The 21,647-nt window shown below is 43.9% G+C and overlaps 1 long non-coding RNA gene across 1 annotated transcript in view; it reads right to left on the bottom strand.

Moving 5' to 3' along the window:
• Nucleotides 1–21,647, bottom strand: part of LOC123640313 — a 90,322-nt gene that overhangs the window by 26,544 nt on the left and 42,131 nt on the right. Inside the window, exons 4-5 of the long non-coding RNA XR_006735942.1 lie at nt 15,034–15,141; nt 13,888–13,960 (exon numbers count right to left, since the gene is read on the bottom strand). This is a non-coding gene — a long non-coding RNA (uncharacterized LOC123640313). The remainder of the gene's footprint in view (nt 1–13,887; nt 13,961–15,033; nt 15,142–21,647) is intronic.

Genomic DNA, 21,647 nt, shown 5'->3' with positions numbered 1-21,647 from the left:
ACCATCCCAAATCTAAAGCATTAGAATCCACTGAGGAGCTATAAAAAAATACTGCCATGCAAATACCACTGTGGCCCAAGAGGATCAGTATTTCTGGAGGTGGTGCCCTGCCTCTGGTATTTTGGAAAGTGCTTTCACTGATTTTATAGTGCAGGCAGAGTTAAGAACCACTGCTGTGCAGGGTGATTTCACACACCTACAACTACATCTTCTTTAGGGAGAGCATTCAGGCAGGTTAGTGGTTAAGAGCAAGGACTCTGGATGTGTTCAAATCCTGACTTTTCCACTAACCAACTGTGTGATCTTGTAAAAATTACTATACCTTTCTGTGCCCTGGGTTTCTCATATGTAAAATTAGGAGGACAGAAAGAGAAAAAGAGAGACAGAGAGAAAGAACAAACTCAGTAAGTGGTTACTGTGGAGATTAATAGGGTAGTACATAAAATGTTCTTAGAACAGTGCCTGGCACTAATGGGAGCTCACTTCATGCTAGCTGGCATGGTCCAGGGGGCGAGTGGAGCAGGGTGATTGCCACTGCCAGCCTGCTGGCATCTGTGTACTCTGCCACTGAAATGGTTCATCTTTTAACACAGCACTTCTTAAACGAAGGAGACCACGAGTGGGAAACCAGAGAGGGGATGGGGCCAGAGAACCAGTTGCATGGCTTCAGCACAATGTAACATTTTAGCACTCATCATGGCCCCTGAGCAAAGGGTGGAAAGAGGAGGGCCAGATGGTATGTGGGGAAAATAGAGCCAGCTAAAGCAGCCACCTCAGCCTCGAGACATGGTAGGGCATGTTTCTTCAGAGCATCTAAGCCCCAGACTCACACTTTCTGAGTGGCCATTGCTGCTGTGTCCATCCTCTCTGGTCAAGGATTGTGGCACCATATTTAGAGAAGTCATGTAGCAGCCCCATAGGAATGACCCTCCGGGGCTACGTGGTGTGAAACGTCGCTCTGAGACTCCAGGGACACTATTTTACATATGACGGTAGTTTCTTAGAATCATGCAAGTTGAAAGGTGGGATGTATCCTGGGGGCTCAGCACAGCTCCAGGGGAGGAGTCTCCCTTCCCAGCCACACAGCATAGCGAGAGCCTAGATAATTTGGCAGTTGCCAGTGTGGACTACTTGGGCTCGTTCACTAATTAGCTGTGATCTTGGGCAAGATGTTTGACCTTTTTGTGTTCAGTTTCCTCATTGGAAAAGGAGTTTTGTGAGGAGTAAATGAATCAATGTATGTGGAACATTTAGAACAATGTCTGGCACATGATAAGTGATATATAAATATTGGCTGGTATTTTTATGACTTTATGCTGTGAAGATGTCAGTTACCTACAAGATAAGATATTCTTTTTTAAATTCAATTTTCCTTTCCTTTTAGGTACTACTAAATCTCAAAAGGACAGGTCCTTGTAGCATCTCAGATTCATGTCTGGTCCTTCTGTGTTTTAACAAAGAGCTTTTAGGAATATTATTATGTCCCAGGGTGTTGCCACTCCTAGAGTGTTACCAGCTCAAGGAAGTCGGCACAGAACCCACACTGTCCATTCCTGGCATGTTCTCCACACATCCGTCATAGTGGATAGCACACAGTCCAGCTGTGAGGGTAAGACAGGATACAAATTGTCCAAACACAATCAAACCAAAGAGAGGTACAAACTATTGGAGATGGGAGGTCAAAGATGGTGGGAATCCCACTTGGCAGAAGGGTCATGTGAAGGTGGTGGCCCTTGAAGGAGGATGGGTTGCATTTCATCAGGTGGGGATAGAGGATTAGGGAAAAGAATTCTAAACTTTTTAGGTACAGGGAATTTCACGAGCAGAACTATGAAGGTGGAGAAAGGCCAGAAGTCATCTAATTTGATTGATGTGTAAGGTCCTGTAGGGAAGAGTTGGGGGATAAGGTAGAGCAGGACTTTGTCATAAAAGACCTTAAATGCTGGGTGAGCAATTTGCACTTAATTTGTCAGTCAGTAGGGAGCCATTGAGGCTTTGGTAAAGGAATGTCTGATCACAGCTGTGCTTTCGGAAGAGTAATTATTCTCATAAGATGGCTCAGAAGGGAGAAAGACAGGAGGTAGGGAGACTGGAGGGGAAGTTGCCAGAATATTTCAGATGAGGATTAATGTAGGTTTAAACAAGGGTGGTTACGGAGGGACAAGGTAATGGCAGAATCTAGGGGACATGGTAATTGATTGATCATTATGGGAAAAAGAACAATCAAAGATGAATCCAAGGTCACCAGCCCGGGGGAATAGAATGCTGATGGAGCAATTAACCAGAACAGTAAAACAAGTGGAGGGACAGTTTGGGAAGGCTGGTGAATGAGGGTTGAGGTGGCAGATAGAGCTGTAGGTAATACGGAGCTGGAGGCCTGGAACTTGAAACTACGTATTCCACTAGTCCTATAGCTGTGTTATTGCATCCTGTATCTGTAGCATCTTAGTCTGCTTAACACATAGTAGGTGCTTAATACAGAGTGATCTCAAATGGAGAGCCATCTCTGTCAGTATGATAGGGGAAACTTAGGAGAGGCTTAGCTCAGAAAGAGCAAAGTTTGAGAGCAGAACTACAAGAAGCATATACATACATTTAGGGATGGGGTATCTAGAGACATGAGCCAGAGAGGAGAAAAGAGAAGAGCGACTGAGAAGTAAGGTAATGCTGCTGGTTAAGGAGATTCAGACAGAGGAGAATTTTGGTTGTGAAGTAGTAAGTATTAAAATAGAAAAGGTTGAAAAGGCGAGCTGAGGACTAAGTACCACAAACTGGATGGCTTAAAACAACATAAATTCAGTCTCTCACAGTTCTGGAAGCTAATAGTCCAGAGTCAAGGTGTTGGCAGGGCCATCTTTCCTCCAAACCCTCTAGGAAATGATCCTTTTTGCCTCTTCCTCACTTCTAGGGCCCAGGCATTCCTTGGCTTGTAGCAGCCAGCAGAACTTCAGATTCCTCACATGAGCATCTTCTCCCTGTGTGTCTTTGTGTCGTCACATGGAGTGCTCTTATAAGGACACCAGTCATATTGGATTCAGAGCCTGCTATACTCCAGTATGACCTCACCTTAACTAATTACATCTTCAAATAACGTCACATCTGAAGTGCTGGGAGTTAGGCCTTCAACATTCATTTTTGGGGCACATGATTCAACCTGTAACAAAGACCAAGTGCAGACTGTTGGGTTTAGCAGTTAAGAGGTAGCTGGGAAGGTTTGCAAGAATGCCATTTGGTCCAAGAAGTAGGAATAGAAACCAGAAGGCAGGGGGGTAATGAGTGAAGTATGGATGGACAAAATGCATGGCAAGAGTGGAAACAGCTCTTCCTGTGTGTGATTTCTCCTCTTTTGCAGAGACAGGCATGATTATATGCTCTGCACAAGGCTGTAGTCTGAAGCCACCAAGATTTTCTCCATGAGCCCTCCACAGCAGCACAGGTTGCCTGGCCTGGCAGGGCTGGGGGTCTTGACATCAGAGCTTCTTTTCTCCAGTTTTTAGTGGCTGAAATGGCTTCCCATTTTCATTCAAACAACTCTTGTCACAAGTATTTGTAGTTGGAGTTCTTTCGTCTCTGGAGCCCAGCCTCCAAAATGAGGACAAGACCATCTGTCTGACTTTGTCCCATTTCAAATAGAAAAAGAACTCGGCGATAATGAGGCATTAGAGAAGAATATAATAACAATAAAAATGTAATGCTGCATGAGTAAAACACAAAATTATTAACAGTGTGAGTCTGCAGCTATCTTCATTCATTCAAGAAGATCAGCAATTGAAAATTATGGCCCACTTGAGACAACAAGGAGGCCATATGGACAACACAGTCATTCCCCAAACTTTCTGGAGTCCCAGGTCTCTGTGTATCCACACACATAATAGGAGTCAGTAGGAAGCCAGACTGTGGCAGTGGACTGAGTTAGATTCCTCAGGAAACACTAGAGGCTGCTCATTTTAGTTCATGAATATACAACCTTAGCTTTTTGACTCTCTTTAATTGTACGCTTGATATGTTAAGAACTAGCCCATATATTCACACACAAAACTGAAATTCTATGGACCTGTGGATCATTTCTCATCTGAACTGCCGAGAGCACTCATATTTTAGCATCCCTTCACCATTCTTATGGCCCACCCTGACTGTGGACCATCCGTCATTGTGGATCATACTTTGAGAAACATGGCTCTAGAGGACAGGCCAGGTGTGGTTGGAAATTCTTCCCAGGCCCACAGAACTGGGCACCTTAGGGGGCAAACAGCCATTGGCTCGGTGGCCTGTGCAGTGCATTAAAAGGACTCCTCAGCTGGGAGTGAAATGGCCTGAGCCAGCTGGCTCTGTGACCCGGAGCAACGCGCTTCACTTCTCCCAGAGCCTGTTTCTTCACTGCAAAGTGAGGGGGTCGAATTAGATCAGCGGCCACCAAGGAAGAATAAAAGGAGGTGAAGCAGGCTTTGGTTTCCTTTTTTAAAAAAAATACTGAGGCTGGTTCCACCTTAGAAAAATAATTAAAAAGTTTCTATTGTTATTTTTTAAAAGTCAGAGAACTCCTGAACTAAAGAATTTGTAAGCTTCTTCCAATTCAATGGCTTTAAGGTTTTTTGCTTGTTTGGGTTTTTTTTTATGGTAGCCCCAATTTCCTGTGCATCTTTCACCTGTAAGAATGAGTGATGTCACTGTAGAGATGCTACCTGGGATCTCACGGGCTCTTGCCCTCCTGCTTATGCTGGGCCTCTGCCCTGCAAGGGGCCCCACCTGCCTATGGGGCCTGCGGTGTTCCTCAGGGGCTTGTTGACCAGTCTGCTCCTGCAAGGCATTGCTGCTGCTCCCTCTTCTCATGCCAGCCACATCGGGCTTCCAGGCTCTTCCTTCTCCTGCCTCAGCTGGAGCACTTGAGAGTCCAAGGCTGCCCGATGCTCTCTCGGGAAGTTGAGATTCCTCTCACATCCCTTTTGTGTTATACTCTATCTTGCTATTTTTGGCATCTTGTGCATTGGAAAGAGCACTAGCCTTGGAACCAGGCAGAGGTGGGTTCCAACACCAGCCCCTCCTTTTATTAGGAAGGAGAGCTCCTCTGTAACACCAGCCCTGTGACTCAGGCCAGTCACTACACCTCCACACACGTCCACTGGCATCAGTGTCTTTCTCTTTAAGAAAGACCTACCTTCTATGTAGGGTTGTTAAGAGGATTGTCAGATAAAGTATCTAAAGCACCTGGTATAGTGACTGGCACCTAACTTGTTCAGCAAAAGGTTCTTATTCATATGATCAGACTGACATGAGTTCAAGAGGGTCGTCTGGGAAATACAATCAAATGGTCAATTCTAAGATAAACTCAAGGGCTCCTCTGACCACCAAGGTTTCCTTACAGAATTAAGCTAGTTGTTGCTGGCTCTTTTATCCCCTAGAATGAATGATCTCCTAGCACATTTCTTAATAGACTTTTGATAAGCCCTCCACATGAGTCAGGCATGGCTTAACCTCAGGCTTTGGACCCAGCTGGGCCTTCCTATCCCAGCTGTGCTTCTAATGGATTAGGGACGTTGCAAAGAGTGGGGGTAAGGGAAGGGAAAGAGGCGGCAGGAAAAGGCAAGCCCAGGGATCTGCTGCCTCAGCAAATGCTACGCAATGGCCCAATGGCCCTGCATCTGAGAATGTCCCTCCTGCCTTGCCAAAGTGACTTCCCCAAGAGAAGCTACACATGGAATCATCTAGATGAATTGGGTGTTACCTCACTCAGTTATTTTTCTAGATAGTCATTCAGTAAAGCAAAGAGGAGGTTACCCTTTGCAAATATTCCCCTGTGGATCTTTTGGAAGAGAGAGATATGGTTGAACCCTTCGACTAAAGAAAAACTGAATTGCTGCCTGGAAGATCACTCATTTTTCTTCCTTTTGTCTCCTTTAATGCCTTGTAAAACCAAATTTGTTCAGATTATAAAGGCAGCATCCAGTGAGATTTACTCCAAGCCTTGGAAGGAGGACTCCTGCATAATCTATAACCCAACTGTGGCAGCCCAGGCCCCAGGTGGATCTGTTCAAACCCCCTTTCCTTCTCCTGCAACTGGACTCATTCTGCAAAGAGGGGCCTCCCAGAAATTCACCAAGGCTATACAAGGTCTGTGGAAGACAACCAAGATTCTTCAGCTCAGCTGGGAGTATGCAGGAATCACATCTTCACTGCAGAGTTTGAGGGAATGAGCCAGGTAGCCAACCAGCAAGTACACTGGAATGTGCAAGTGCACATCCCTGGGGTGCAAATGCCTTCTCTGCCTCAGCTTATTTCGTTTGTGTCTGGAATCTGTTTTGTTACATCAGAAAGAACTCTTCAAGCAACTTATTTTTGTCCACCCTTCTGTCCCGGTGCACTAGATGAGGTGGAATACAAGAATCATGGGATGAGGGTCCATTTTTCATCCTTGTGTAGTTTGTTAGCTTCATAGAGAGGTCTCTTTTCACATCCCAGTAGGTCCCAAACAAATCATCTGTGCATTTCCTTTTGCACTGTCAGAAGACCTTGTGTTTGGTCTAGTTTGGGCCTGTTGGTGATGAGTTTTTTGGAGCCATTCACATGCTAGTGTATTTGTGAGCCCTGAGCTATTTCTAGAAGATGGAAGCTCCTTCTTGGAGGTATTGTCTGTGGTCATTGGAATATCTCTATGTCACGGTAACTGGGCCATGCATGATGTGAGCCTGTAATGTTGGACCAGAGTCTTAGAACCACCACAGCAGAAGTTGAATATCCACATGCTCTTCTGCATGGCTCCACCCTTTGCAGGTAGGCAGAGTCAGCTGTGCCACTAGGCTGTGAGTGGAAGTGATGTATGTCACATCTGGGCCAGAGCATTTAAAAGCCAGTGCTTGACCTTCATTTATCTCTCATGCTTGCTACAAAGACTTTGGAGGCCTGACTTGTGGGTGGTGCAGCTACGAAACGATAGACCTTCTGTCAGCTAGGATTGCTGGAAGAGAATTTCTCTCGACAGTCCCAAGAACAACAGTGGATTTTGTATGAGTGAGAAATAAGTTTTAAGTCCCTGATATTCTCAACTTATTTGTTACTGCAACCTAGCCTAGAATATCCTGACTAACATATCCACTAAAGGTTTAGAGTATGCAGAACCTTGGAAATTGGTCTAAACTTACCAATTTATAGGAGAAAACAAAACAAAAACTAAGGTCCAGAAAAATGAGGTGACAGAGTGACAAAGCTTAAACTGGCACTTCCAATCTAGCTCTTTCCACTATTACAGAGCATCTTTTGTGCTGATTTATATACAACTGGATCTAATATTTTCAACCTCACTTCTCAGTTAACTGCAAATTCTTAACTAACTGAAAAGTAGTCACTACTGGGCCAAGCACTCTTCTCTTGTTTTTTGACAAAAATCACTCTTTCATCAATGACGAAAGTGGTCCTGTCCTAATTTCATGTAATTTCCTTGTAATGTACAGCCTGAGGTAAACCTTAAGGTGGAGTGGTTAAGATATCTGGGAAGTTTAGATTTTGAATATATCTCAGCATCTCTCTATTCTCACTAGCCCTCATCCATCTAATTCACACAATCCACACATACCCAACCCTGTGTGTGTGTGTGTGTGTGTGTGAGAGAGAGAGAGAGAGAGAGAGAGAGAGAGAGAGAGAGAGAGAGAGAGAGAGAGAGAGAGAGAGAGTGTATGTGTGTAGAGGTACTGCTTACTTGGTGTCCTAATGTGTAGTAGCAAAAATCAAATTCAAAGTAAAGTCTGAGGGGGAATGCCAGTTCAAGGCAGAGTACCACATCCAGGGCAATTCATCAAATCATGAGCACATAAAATATAAATTGGAGGCAGAAAGAGAACCAGATGGAGACTGAAAAATCAGGGAGAACTAGAGTGGGTCAGAACAGGTGCGATTGCAGTGGTTGTTGTCTATGAGTTGTCCTGGAACCACGGCCAATGTTCCCAGCTTGTGTTTTACATGGCTGTAGCCTGTGATTTTGTAGACAGCTCAAATTCATGGAAGCAACTTAGGCGATAGACCCTGGCTAATAAGCTGAGATTAAAAATACTTTAACCCACTCCATCTCCATCCCATGTAAGCTATGCCAACCTCTAGCCTTGCCTTTTTCCTTATCAACTGGGCCCAGATTGTCTAATTTTCCAGATATCACCATGGATGACAAGAGTACACTGGTACTTCCTGGGTCTATTCTATTATGGTTACCTGCAGAGGTAGGTGGATGTCCACCCAAAATTTGGTTTGGATATCGAGATTGATGATGCCACACACCAAGTGGGTATGAAAAGTTTTGGGTTATATAACTGAGGTATCTCAGGAGAGCAGGGCAGGCCTCTCAAGCAGGTCTGAAATGACTTTCAAGAGCCAAGAATGGAACCTGGGTTGGGACTTTTATTGTGTCAGCGGGTGGGGCTGGCCTGAGAGTTCCCACCCAGGCATGGGATTGCTCAGTTTGCATCTCCCACCCTCACCAAAGGAGGGAGTGCCCAAGCTTTCTCATCAGCCTGTCCAGGTGTAGCCACATGGGGAAGAGGGAGGGGTGGCTGAAAAGCTGTCAGTGGCCAAACATTGAAAAATGGGGTAAGAGTCTCCATGACACATTCCTTTACTGTAACAATGACCTCTCCACTGGTGTGAGGTGGTAGCCCAGCTTTCTGCCTTACAGTGGGACTCACAGGTCCCTTGCCAGCCCAGTGCCCCACTGTTCCCCAGCAGGTCTTAACTTGGGGTCTTCTCCCCACATTCACCTCCAGTTTTCTCCTCCCCCATCTCCCAGCCTGCAGCACCACTGAGTCCTGCCCACCTCTGCTCCTGATGTGGCACTAATGCGGTACCCAACATGCTGGCCTCACCTTGGAGATGGTAGTTAAATTGGAGGAGAGTCCTCCCTGTTAATTGTAAGGTGGTAGCGATTAGGAAAAAGTAAGAGGATTGTATTTTTTGAGGATTCTAAAAAAGGAAAATAGAAAAAGAATGAGGAATACAGAGGAGGGAGGCAGTGGCTCTATAAACAAAGAGCAAATTAGGCTGTGTCTCTCATGCTAATTGCTCTGGATCATCCAACACCCTTGCTAGGACCAGGAGAAGCCTGCTTCTCATGGCAGTCCTACCTGGCCCTTCATGACTGATACCTGGAGAAAAATGGCGGAGATCAAGCTGATGGATGGTGAATTCAGACTTCAGACTCGTCCTTCAGTTCTCTTAGCCCCACAACTCTGATTTGGTTCCTTGTCTAAAGGAAGCTGGTGGACAGCCAGGCTTTTTTTGTTCCTGACAGAAACAAGTTCACAAAACTCTCCCATGTTGAGGGCTTTAATTGGCCTTCTCTTTTGCGGTAAATGTGAAGACATTCTTCTTCCTTCTTTGTAAGCACTTTCCTTTTCTCTAGAGTGGAGAGGTGGCTTCAAGGTTTATAATGGATTTTACATGCAGAGAAGGAAAATGAAATGATTTTGTAAGATTCTTTTCTCCGTTAGCTTGTGACACAAAGAAATTCTCCTCAGCCAAGCATCTTACCAAGCTGAAATTGGCCACCCCATCAAATGAAGGAATGATTAGGTTAAAGAACTAAAGGAAGATGCCAAAGTCATTAGGTCCGTAGCTAGTTTTCTCATTTTAAGATGTTCCCTTTTCTTTGTACTTGACCTTTTCCGGTCACCTTTTCTACTTCTGTGGGATTTATTCTTCCCTTCATATCCACTTTAGTTCCACTATTTTTAAGCCTGGAATAGTTGAGCTGCATTCCCCTGTTTTCGGATCTTATGTTCCCATCTGGATTCTGATAAACTAGTAAGGAGGGTTTAGGAAATAATCCCTCCATTGGCATAATTTGGGCATGTCATGATTCTCTTAAAACACACACACACACACACACACACACATACACAATTATTTAAGACTTGATTCTGGCTGAAAATACCTCTCTGAATATCTGTTAATAGTTACAGGCACAGCAGGCATGAGTAAGACAGGAAGTCTTAGAGGTCAGAGAGAGATTTGGAATTAAATGGTATTAAAGATAGAGTTTTGGCCAGAGGACCCAGAAATACTTGAAGCCTGTCCACGTTAATTATTAATACTTCTCCCTGTAGATGAGGTCTCCAAGGGAGACACAGCACAGGACAATGGCTGGCCAAGCAGAGGGATACTTCATGACAGTTGGGGCTTTTCCACAGGACCTGAGATGGCTGGAGGAGGCTCTGGGCACCTTGATTTCCTAGGCTGGAGAATTCAGTGCCCTTGTTTCCACCCAAACCATATTCATCAGCACCCGGGAAAATGGAACCAGAGAAAGAACAAGGAAAAGCCAAACACCACACACCCTGGAATCAGGCTCATGGGCTTATCCCCAGGAACTAAAGAGGAGCGGTTGAAAGTGGCCTCAGATGCCCTCTCCATGGACACCAGAGACAAGCATCGTGAAGACTTGGTGTTCCTAAGGGACACAAACTTGTCACTCCTCAACACCCTCAGCCTCTTCTTGTCTCCCCTCCACCCGCTCCTTCACTCTAACTCTAAAGTTACTGAGTTAGAGTAACAGCTCTAACAGCTACCTGAGCCCTCTCACCTCTTAGAACAAGCCACTCTATTAATTTCTTCTAGATCCACCCCCGTGCTTCCTCTTATTGTTCTGCTATGTCCTCCCTTCATTTCAAACAGAATGTTTTCTAGAAGAAGCCTCCTCACATCTCCCAGGAGGTATCTCTTCTCCTTGTCCCCACATTTGTACATAAAGAGTTCTTCAGGACTTTAACTACTGGTGACATCCATGATTGTTTCACACTATAACCCCCTCTGTGGGGAGAGGTGGCACCTGCTCTGTGTCCTGTAGCCCTGTCTCCATTTCTCATGTATTAGTCAATTTTCACTAGCCTGTGCTGTGGGAGTGAAATCCGCAGCATCTCAATGGCTTATAACACCCAATGCTTATTTTTCACTCCTGTGCGTGTTGTCTATAAGAAGAACAAATGTCTTCTTCATTCCAGCCAGGATGAAGGAGCACCTCCTATTTGAGCCTTGTGGCAGAGGGAAAAGAGCAACAAAGGAACCCTGTGACGACTCTTGAAACTTCTGCTTGGAAGCAGCATGTGACATGTTGCATCTGCTCACACTCTGTTGGCCAAGAAAGTCATATGGCCAATCTCGATGTCAATGGGATGGAAACTATAATTCTTTTACAGGGAGAGGAGAGTTAACAATTGGGAATAATAGTACTGTCTACCTCAGTTTATGACTAGAGTTGAATAGTCAGGCACATTTTGAGTGACAACTAATTGGTAAGCCCAGTAATTTGCATCAGTGTGACACTGATTATTTCTCATAGAAAGATTTATCTACAGCTTACCTCTTACAATTTGAGGTAAGTTTTCTTCTAAGAGTCTCAAAAATATATAACACTGCAATGAACTGAATGTGTCTAAAATTCATATGTTAAAATCCTAACCCCCAAGGTGATGGAATTAGAAGTGGGGTATTTGGGGAATCCTTAGGTCCTGAGAGTGGAACTCTCATGAATGGGATTAATGCCTCTATGAAAGGGACCCCAGAGAACTCTCTCACCCTCTTTCTACTCTGTGACGATGCAACGAGAAGTCAGCAGTCTGCAACCTGGAGGAGGGCGGGCCCTCACCAGAATCCGACTATGCCAGCACCCTGATCTTGGACTTCCAGCCCCCAGAACTATGAGAAATAAATATCTGGTATTTATAAGCCACCCGGTCTGTGATACTTAGTTACAGCAGCCTGAACTAGGACAAATACATTTCCTGATCTTCTTAAACAAATGCTACTAAACATAATGTAACTTCTCAGAGACCCAGGGTCATAATTATGACCATCAAGTTTGGCTTTGTTAGAACATAGTAATACTCCTTGGGACTATTTGTAAGTTAGGGTTACATGTGTCTTCTTTAAATGGTTCCCACTCTGCTTTTGGAGCTCAAGAATACATTTTATAGCTTTTCTGTTTCTTCCCCAAATGCCAGGCTCTCAGCTGATATATCTTAAGCAAATCTTCCTTTAGCTCTTGTAACTCAATAGCATCAGCATTATCTGGGACCTTATTAGAAATTCAGAACCTGGGCCCCATCCCAGGGCTTCTCAGTCAGATTCTGCATTTTAGTAAGTTTTCCAGGTGTTAAATATGTACATTAATGTTGGAGAAGCAGACCACTGATTCTCCACCTTGACTACACATTGGCATCACCTGAGGAGAATTACAAATACTGATTCCTGGGCCTCCTCCCACCCCCATAGCCTTGATGTAATTGGTCTAGGGTGTGCTGAGAGCACTGGAGGTTTAAGAGCGCCCTAGGTGATCCTAATGTGCAGCTAGCATGGAGGACCACTGCTGTGTGAGTACTTTCTCCTAGTTGCTTGAACTTGCTGGTGCAGTGATTGGAGAAGCAAGACTATTCATGATTGTGCAACTGTGTTCAATAGGCTTTCAACAAGGGCCAGAGAAGCCTCGCCTATACAGAAATAATAATAGCCCAGTCATTAAGGAGCTTCTGTGGGCCAGAAACATTATTTCCAATTTTCACTACAGTTACTTTTACCTTAATTTAAATTTAGGAAACTGAGCCTCAATGAAAGTGAGCCATGTTTCCAAGGTCATGTAACTGCTAAGTGGTAGAACTAGAGTTTGAATTCATCTCTGGTTTCTAAGCCATAGACTTTTTCTTCCAAACTCAGGAAACTTTTATTCCCAGCCTGTGTGAGCTATGACAATTGGGCCTCAGAACACCAAGGCTGCTTATAGGCCTTACTTTCTTCCAGAATCTGGGATGGGTTCTGTTTAGGAAAGGTTGCCAGGTAAGGGATTAAGCCCCAAGATAAGTGATTGTATATTTAGGAACTGTTTTTCAAAGTATGTAATTCTATAGAGGGATAAATCAGACCACAACAAAAACAATTACACAGTTCTACAAATCACATGGTAGGAGGAGTTCAAGGTTACAGTGAGCTATGATTGGGTCACTGCACTTCAGCCTGGGACACAGAGCAAGACCCTGTCTCTAAAAGAAATAAAAAATAAATTTAAAAAATCACATGGTAGAAATTGACCAGTGGAGGGAAACTTCATGACTCCTCAGGAGAGGGAGGAATTGTGTGTGGACTGAAGCATGCTTCCCCGGCATCAACTTCCTAACATTAATAGTTGTGAGGATGTTAGTTACAGTGCCAAGCACACGGGGAGCATTATCTCATGTCATCTTCACTACAATCCTATTGAATTTGATATTAATTTTGCCTATTTTACAGATGTGGGAATGGAGGCTGGGAAGTATACTTGCCCAATATACTTGTAAGATAGCTTAAAAAGAGCAGAGCTAGCATGGAAAGTCAGGTTCAAAGCCTGTGTTATTTCATCTATGTTTCATGATTTCTTAATTTAAGTGAATTGTCCCTCCAGCTGAGTCCCTTCTGGGTCATTGCTTGCCACACCTCAGGTTTGGGACAAATGGCCCATTACTTGACATGGGTTAAGGAATAGCTTTTTGCAGGAAATAGAAGCGCTTCAGGTAAACAAAAGAGAAAGAACAGTCCCCCATCAACCATCAATCCCTGAGAGATGCGTTGGTGCCAGGGTGCCTTTCTCCTCTGCTATTTCTGCCTTTTCATAGATCAAGGGTGAGAAATGGCCTTGTTAAGGAAGGAACAAACAGGCAGTTTGGGCTTGGGATGCAAGCCCTATTTCTAGGAATCAGATGCCCAGCACCTGAAAATGTGGGCCTCTTGCGATATTATAGAACCCGCTTCTGAGGCAAGGAAGCCCCTAGTCCTATGGGAAGCTGCGCTTAGGGTCATCACCCAACCTGGTGTAGTTAGCTCATTGTCTAGGTTACCTAGAAGAAGCTGCCAGGGTCAATTTTGGCAGGGCACCTGTGGGAATACCTGAGCACGGAGTCATCACAGCGACGTGGGCAAGCAGCTCTGGATTTGTCCTCCAATCAGCAGAGGTAAATGGCTGTGAGGAAAGAACAGAAGGAAAAGGACGCAGGTCTGAGGCCTAGCAAGTTCTGCCGCCTCCTTACTTTGGGCCTCCTATTTCACCCACCTCTTCTGCCTGGCTAGGGGGCGTGGCAAGAGGCAAGTCTGGCAGACAAGCTGTCTCACCTGGAGAGGTGAAGAGGGAGGGTTCACACTCTCTGAGAGTGGAGGGCAATTTGAAACAGGTAAAACTTTTTTTTTTGGAGACAGAGTCTCACTCTGTTACCTGGGCTAGAGTGAGTGCCGTGGCGTCAGCCTAGCTCACAGCAACCTCAAACTCCTGGGCTTAAGCGATCCTCCTGCCTCAGCCTCCTGAGTAGCTGGGACTACAGGCATGTGCCACCATGCCCAGCTAATTTTTTCTGTATATATTTTTAGTTGTCCAGATAATTTATTTCTACTTTTAGTAGAGATTGGGGGGGGGGTGCGGGTCTCGCTCAGGCTGGTCTCGAACTCCTGACCTGGAGCGATCCACCCACCTCGGCCTCCCAGAGGGCTAGTATTACAGGCGTGAGCCACCGCGCCCGGCCAGAAACAGGTAAAACTTTTAAACAACGCTATCTCGTATTTTTGCTCCCTCTAAATTATGGGCCTGGGAAAAGCCCTCATTTCTTTGAACAACCAGTTCCAACTGGGATTTTCCCCTCTTCTTTGTTTCTTAGGAATCCACCAATAAATATGTACCCATAATTTATTAATATGCTTTCTTGCCTGCGGGCCCCCCAGCCCAAGGAATATTTAATTTACTAATTTATTTTTTTCATCTGTGACATGAATCATATCTTATTTCCTAAGGCCTAGGCTTTTAAAACTCAAAAGCCTGGAAGAGTCCTTGTTTTTGTCCCCACCCCCGCTTTCTGCTATTACAGGGGTGGGAACCTTTTCATGTTGGAAGGCCGCGTTAATTTAGCTGTAATCAAATAAGGCTGCATTCAAGAAACTTCAATTAGATACACTTAAAAATGTACATTATTTTGTAAAAATCTGACTACTATGTACTTATTAATTTCAAAAAATGAAAACTATTTGTTAATTTTAAAGTTAACTAACCTTTTAATGACTTTGTTGTGTCTGCTTTTTGCTGGAAAGTATTCGAATACTGGGTTGCAGCATGGAGGTCCATTGTTTCAGTTGATCCTCTAGACAGGTATTTGTGACCTTAAGAGCATATTGATTGGATTAGATAAGAGACTGTAGATTCCCAGCAATAAGTGGTTGAAAAGCACGAAAGCATTTTTTTTGGCATGTTGCCAAAGGCAGGGTGTTCTAATGCATTTTCCCATATTTCGATTGGATCTTTCTTAGCATCAGACAATGACTTTAAAATGTCATCTACTGAGAGCTCAATCAATCCCATCTGTAGTTCTTTAGGTGCCTTGGCGATATCAACTAGGTGAGGCTGAAATGCTAATTTGCATGTGATGTCATAATTCTTAAAGTCAGTCATTATATTCTCCAATTAATAGGGCTATAACAGCTGCGTATTCTTCAAATGATTTGCATATATCATCCTGCTCATCAATGACCTTTGCTAACTGGGGAAAATGTTCATCTGAAATTTCCTTTTGAAGAAGTGTTTTGAAAAAAGATAGCTTTTTCCAAAATGCTTGGATTTTTTGCTACATATCATATATATACTTAGTTTTACCTTGCAAAGAAATATTCAAGACATTTTGATTTGACATGATATCACACAGAAATGATGCATTCCTATGGAAATCTTCTTTCAATAATTCACATTGCTGATTCTGTTCTTCATAAAATTTAACTATCTCTTCTTGCAGAGATAAAATTTTGGCCAACACTTCTCCCTGTGACAGCCAACACACTTTAGAATGATACAGGAAATCCATGCAAATCCACACTAAATATCTCATGGTTCAACTTTAGCATGTTATTAATCTGAGGATGCCATGTTGCATTGCAGGAATATAGTCAGTACTTATAACTTGTTGTAAAGTGTCACTTAAAATAGTAGCTTTAGCACAGAGATTTTGTTGATGCAAGATTACAACGAAAAGAAATGAAAGCATCTGGATCTGTTAATACTGTTTTTATCTGTGCAATAAACCCTTCATGTTTTCCCGTTGCAGAAGGTGCACTGTCTATACATACACTCACTAAATTTACCAAATTCAGTCCAACTTCATGACACTTATCTTGAAAGTTGTTGAAAATATCTATTCCCCATGTTCTGTTCACAAAAGTGCCAGAGCAAGTAACTCTTTGTAGCGAAGAAAATCTATTATGACCCGAATGTAGTATAAAACCTGCACCGACTCAGTATACTAGTTGATTCATTCAAAGTGATTGAATAATATGTATTTTCCTTTTAAAGTACTGCATGAAGTTGTTCTGTTAAGTTGAAGGCTAATTCATGCTGCCCATCAGTTATGGTTCTCCTTGAAAGAGGCAGTACTGTGTACTTTGAAACATTAGTGGGGTCTAAGTATCCTACCTCTTTGACAATGCATTCTTCCACAATTTCTACATCACTGAATGGCTTCCCTTTTTTCCGAGTATACAAGCTACTTTATAAGTTGCTTCAGTGGCATTATTTCCAGGTCTTATTGCTGCTTGAAAGAATTGTCTTTGCTTTTGCTTTTCATCTTTTAATTTCTATAATACAACCTTTCAAGTTCTGCAATACAACCTTTCATGCCTCTCCCTCTAATTTAAAATATTTGTGGTCCTTAAGAGTGTTATAATGCTGATGAGCATTGAATTTCTTTCATGTTGATGTTGCAGTATCACAAAGCAAGCAAATCATCTTATCTTTAGCAGAAACAAGATAATGTTGCAATTCCCAATCCTCATTAAAAAATCTGTTTCCTTCCTTCAGTGTTCTCTTGGTCTTCTTTGACATGATGGGCTGCTAAACAGACGGAATTAAAAAATACTGTTGAGCTGTGCCACTATTCACAATTCCACTTCAAACAGGAACACAGTGCACCATTGTTAAAAGCTGATAACAGACTGGCGTACTCTACGCTTATAAACTCTCATCAACCAGCCTCATGTGGTTGTGGTGCCAGTCAGGTGGGGGAAGTTAGAACTAAATCACGAGTGTAGCAGCCATCATTTAGCCCTTCTGGTTTCCTAATGTTCTATTAAATAATTGTGCCAGTCCATCTGGGAGAATTATTTCACTGAAAATTATTTTATACTTGGGTATTTTAAATATATTCATTTTAAAAATAAAAATGTAAAAGATGAACAAAAATATATTAATAAAAATAAAAGGATTTGTTCTGTAAAATTTGGATTCAGTCAAAAGGCCGCACTTAAGAACCTAGGAGGCCACAGCTTCCCCTCTCCCTCTGTGGTATTACATCTCTTTCCCAAGAAAATGAATGTGAAATGGTCTGGCTGCCTGAATGTTGAGTTGGGTAGAGTCCATTGGGTGATAGGAGATGGGAGAAAGATCACTTGTTAATATTTCAAAAGTATTATTTAATATTTATAAAACTTAAAAACCTAAACTGACTCTTTCCTTGATCCCAGGTACTAGCATGTGCTACTTGTTTGGTGATAGTGTGGGTGAGGAGACAAGTCTACTAAGTGAGGATCCTTCTGTTACAGATCAGCAAAAATCAGCATGAACCATATTGAGACCTTGATCTTGAGGAAAAGACTAGCAATGCATAATTCTCTGCCTGGATTCTCATTTCCTACGCCTTGGAAAGGAGCCTATTCAAAGCCAAAGATGCCATGGAGTGAGGCAGAATGACTCCACAATGGAAAGTGACTCTTCCCAGGTCACTAAAGCCCTGGAAAGGAGAACTCCTCCCTGGGATGCATTTCCTGCTTTGAGAATCTTTGCTTACTCCAAGAGAAGCAGACTCAAAAAGGACCCTGCTCCTTATTTTGTAGATGTGTTTCCCGACTGCTCTCACATGAGGGCTTGGCAGCATACTCCTCCGTTCCTTTCCTTTAGGAGTCCTTCCTGACTTCCCTGGGGAAGAGGAGGTGGCGCAGGAAAGAAGAAAGAGGAAAGGATTGTGTTCATTTAGCAGAGTGCAACGATGCCTTGAAAAGCTTACCAGACTTTGAACACACTTATCCTCTCAGTTCCTACATGAGTGAATTATTTAGATAAAAAGAACATTTGCATTTGTTCTTTATTTGGCGCTGGGGTGGGGGCTAATAGAAAAATGGAACAGAACCAGGGGTGGGGTATGACATGTTCCTTTGTCAAAAATGGAATGCTTTGCAACTCCGGAACTCCTGAACTATTTTTTCATGGGCAAAAGTGAACTTGTAACATCTCTAACCACCTACTTCTCTTCCTGTATTTCAGATTTTAATTCATGGCACAGAAGTCTACCCAAGCGCCCAAGGTCAAAAACTTGAAATCGTCCTTTCTTCTCCCTCCCAGACAACTCACATACCCAGTTGGATGACAAATCCTGTTGGTTCTAGCTCCCCAACCAAACCTCAGGAATCAAGTCCCTTCAGTCCAGACCCTGTCCCTGTCTTAGTTTAGAATAATTTCCTCTTTCAAGTGCTAGTGTATCTTAAATAGTTCCCTGCCTTAAACTTCTCTTGTCCTCCAAGCCACGTCGTCACAGAGTTATCTTTCTAAAACACATCTATCATTGTCACTCTTCTGCTTATAAACTTTTGCTACGTCCCCATTCTCTGCAAAACAGAGTCCAGATTCCTTCCTATGGTGCACACTGCTTTCCAGACACTGACCCCCTGGCCTCATGTCCTTGTCATTACCTTTTTTCCAGACTTCTACCAAATCTGATATGCCTTAGCCACACCAAAATGCCCACTTTTTCCTGACTGTGGCCTCCTCTGCTCATGCTGTTCCTCTACCTAAAAACTTTTTTTTGCTCCTTCTCAACTTGGTAATATCCTTGTCGACCCAGTGCTCATGGCAGTTCCTGGACCATGTCCCCTTTCACCCCCTCAGTGAGCAGTTTACACAAACACCTATTCTTTCCTGCATGAGAATTTTTATTTAAATGCATTGCGTCTATTGGCGATAAACTCTAGAGAGCAGGGACTGTGCTAGATACATAGTAGGTATTCAATCAAGTTTGAATGATTGTTTGAGTCTATATTACAACCCAAGTTCCAAAGACACAAGGAATTTTTTCCTATCTTTTTTTTTTTTTTTAAATGAGATGGGCTGTTTGTGCTTAGGCAACTTATCCCTAATGCTTCTTTTCTTACTTTCTCTTTTTCTAATCTCTCTACCCTTTCCTTTAGCTACTAATCACTCTCCTCACCTCTCAGCATGATCCTCTCAGTTCCTGGCCATGAAGACAACTCTTCCCACTGGAAGAGCTCCCACCTCTTCCTACAGGGAATCTCAGGAAGACAAAGTGGGGCCCGCCCCCAAGGGGGGAGGTGGTTCCGCACCAGCAGTCTGTCCATTTGCCGCCAAACCTAAAAATATAAACCATGCTGCCAAGGAGGAGGCTGGAAACCACTCAAGTGGAATCAGATCCAGAGACAACAGACATGCCTGTTGTCTCTGGATCTGAGAGAGGAGAAAGAGATGTCACTGTCAAACCCAGGGCCCCAAGGCCAGGATTTCCACATAGGTGGGGAAGAGAAGGTCATTATGGTATCACTGAAAGATGGGCCTGGAATTGGGTGGGGGAGGGGTGGGGGCAAAGGAACAACATAGGGACATATTCCAGCCCAAGCACAGACTATGTGGTCCAGGGACAGGCAAGAGATACTTCTGGCTTTGGCTGAGGCTGGCTGGGGAGCTTGCCATAACTATGAATGATGTCAGGACCCTGCTTCCCAACAGTTGTGATCCTTTGTGTTGCTGACGCCACTTAAAATGAGACCCAAGCTGCATAATCTTGTGGACTCTTAGGAGGGATTTAGGAAGGGAATGGAACCTGCCATACCAAGGGCTAGGAATAGAAGTTTCCCACCCAACTCCAGAAAGAACATTCCATGAACAGGGCTTACAGAACAAGAAGAAAGTCTCTGCTTTCATGTTCACAGGTAGTTCAGCTGCCTCCTGAGACATTCCCCGTGCTGTGGGGCAGGGAGGGGAACCTTGTCAGGAGAGATGGGATCTGTCACTGCCACCGAGACCCTTGTTCTTTTATCAGAGATGTTTGTCAGGGAGGTCCCTTGATGAGCTCTTGGAATCTCATTACCACCTTTAAATGAGCATGGAAGAATCTGGGCTTTAGCAGACATCTTGGTTGATGGGTTCTTCTCCAATATCCAGCACTGTTGGGTCAGCTCATTGGTACCTAGAATTCTATAGAGTCTGAATATCAAATAGGAAGTAGACAAATGTTCTATCATAAACAGTGTGAAGCTTGTCACTGGTAATTAAGAGATAAAGTAACTCAAAATATCAAGGGGCAATAACATTGCTTAATTTCAAGACCCCAAAAGCTTAAGTGGGGAGTCCAGAATCCCCTTCTCTCCACTCAGTTCTGACCGAGCTGCCCTAAGTGTAATCTGTATAATTTTAGAAATGGAGAGGCAGAAAAACTCATTCCATCCTGATCCCTAGAATCCCAACTCTACATCCCTCAGTGCTAGGAGCCCCAGAAATCTCCAAGGCCCAGGCAGGTGTCAGCCCAATTCAGGGTCCTGGGCAGGCTTCGGCTGTGTCATCAGGCTCACAAACAAACCAGACACACAGGTCTTCCGGGGCTTTGCCCCAGCCCAGTCCTCTTGCTGGAAATCGTTCTTGCTGAGACCTAGCTCTGTTCAGGGACACGGCTCTACCCCATTTCCAGGGCTGCCAGAAGCTTCACTGGAGAGTTTTCTCCAGAGCATAGAAGCATTTTCTGCAGGCGATGTCCCCCTTTCAGTAATTCTAAGTCTCTCCTCCATCCCGCCCCCAACTTTTCATTCTATAGCAACTGCCAGGAAAAACCTCCCTCTGATCCTGCTAACCCAGCCAGCCGCAGCCAGCAGTCGTGATGCTCCTGATGGAGTTTCCACTGTCAGCTTTTTAAAGACCTGGCACCTGCAGCCCTTTCTCCTCCACCCCCCAGTGGTTTGTTTCCTTGCATCTGTGCTAACAACCGCTCGCTCTCCCTACCACCTGCGCTGTGGCTCTCCCTATCTCTCTGGGGCCAGTCACCCCCAGGGGGACCTGGGGCGACAGAGCAAGCAGAATAGCAGAGTGGGTTCACACCATTATCTGTCACTTCCTAGCTGGGGGACACTGGGGAGCTAATTCACCCCACTAAACCCCAGTCTCCTCATCTATAAAAAGGGGGAGTGTGGTAAAGGTGGAATGAGACAGTGCAGTGCTCAATGCAGGCCCAGCCCACAGTAAACAAATGAAGTAGCTATTTATAGCAGGTGGGGTCGGCAGCCCAGGGCTATAGCAACCCTATGTCCCTGTCTCTAGCCAGATAAAACCACTTAGAAAGCAAAACATTAAATCCTAACAAAACCTTTCTGTTTCAAGGAATCCTAACAAATACCCTCTTATTTAATCTCTATCTTAATTCTATGAGGTAGACAGAACATATGTAATGATTTCCCCATGTTGTGATAGCTTGGTCAGACTTAAAGAGCTTGCCAAAGACACCCGACTAGAAAAGAAGGAATATTAGGATTCAGTTCTTCTAAATCTCAGTCTAGGGCTTCCACAGTATCATACTGGGTCTCAGCCATTAAATCTAAGTAAACCCCTCTTTTATTCTGATATTTAATCA

Source organism: Lemur catta, chromosome 1 (genome assembly GCF_020740605.2).
Source record: "Lemur catta isolate mLemCat1 chromosome 1, mLemCat1.pri, whole genome shotgun sequence".
Classification (NCBI taxonomy): domain Eukaryota; kingdom Metazoa; phylum Chordata; class Mammalia; order Primates; family Lemuridae; genus Lemur; species Lemur catta.
The sequence above is the reverse complement of the archived record's forward strand: the minus strand, read 5'-3'. Positions and strand labels throughout refer to the sequence as shown.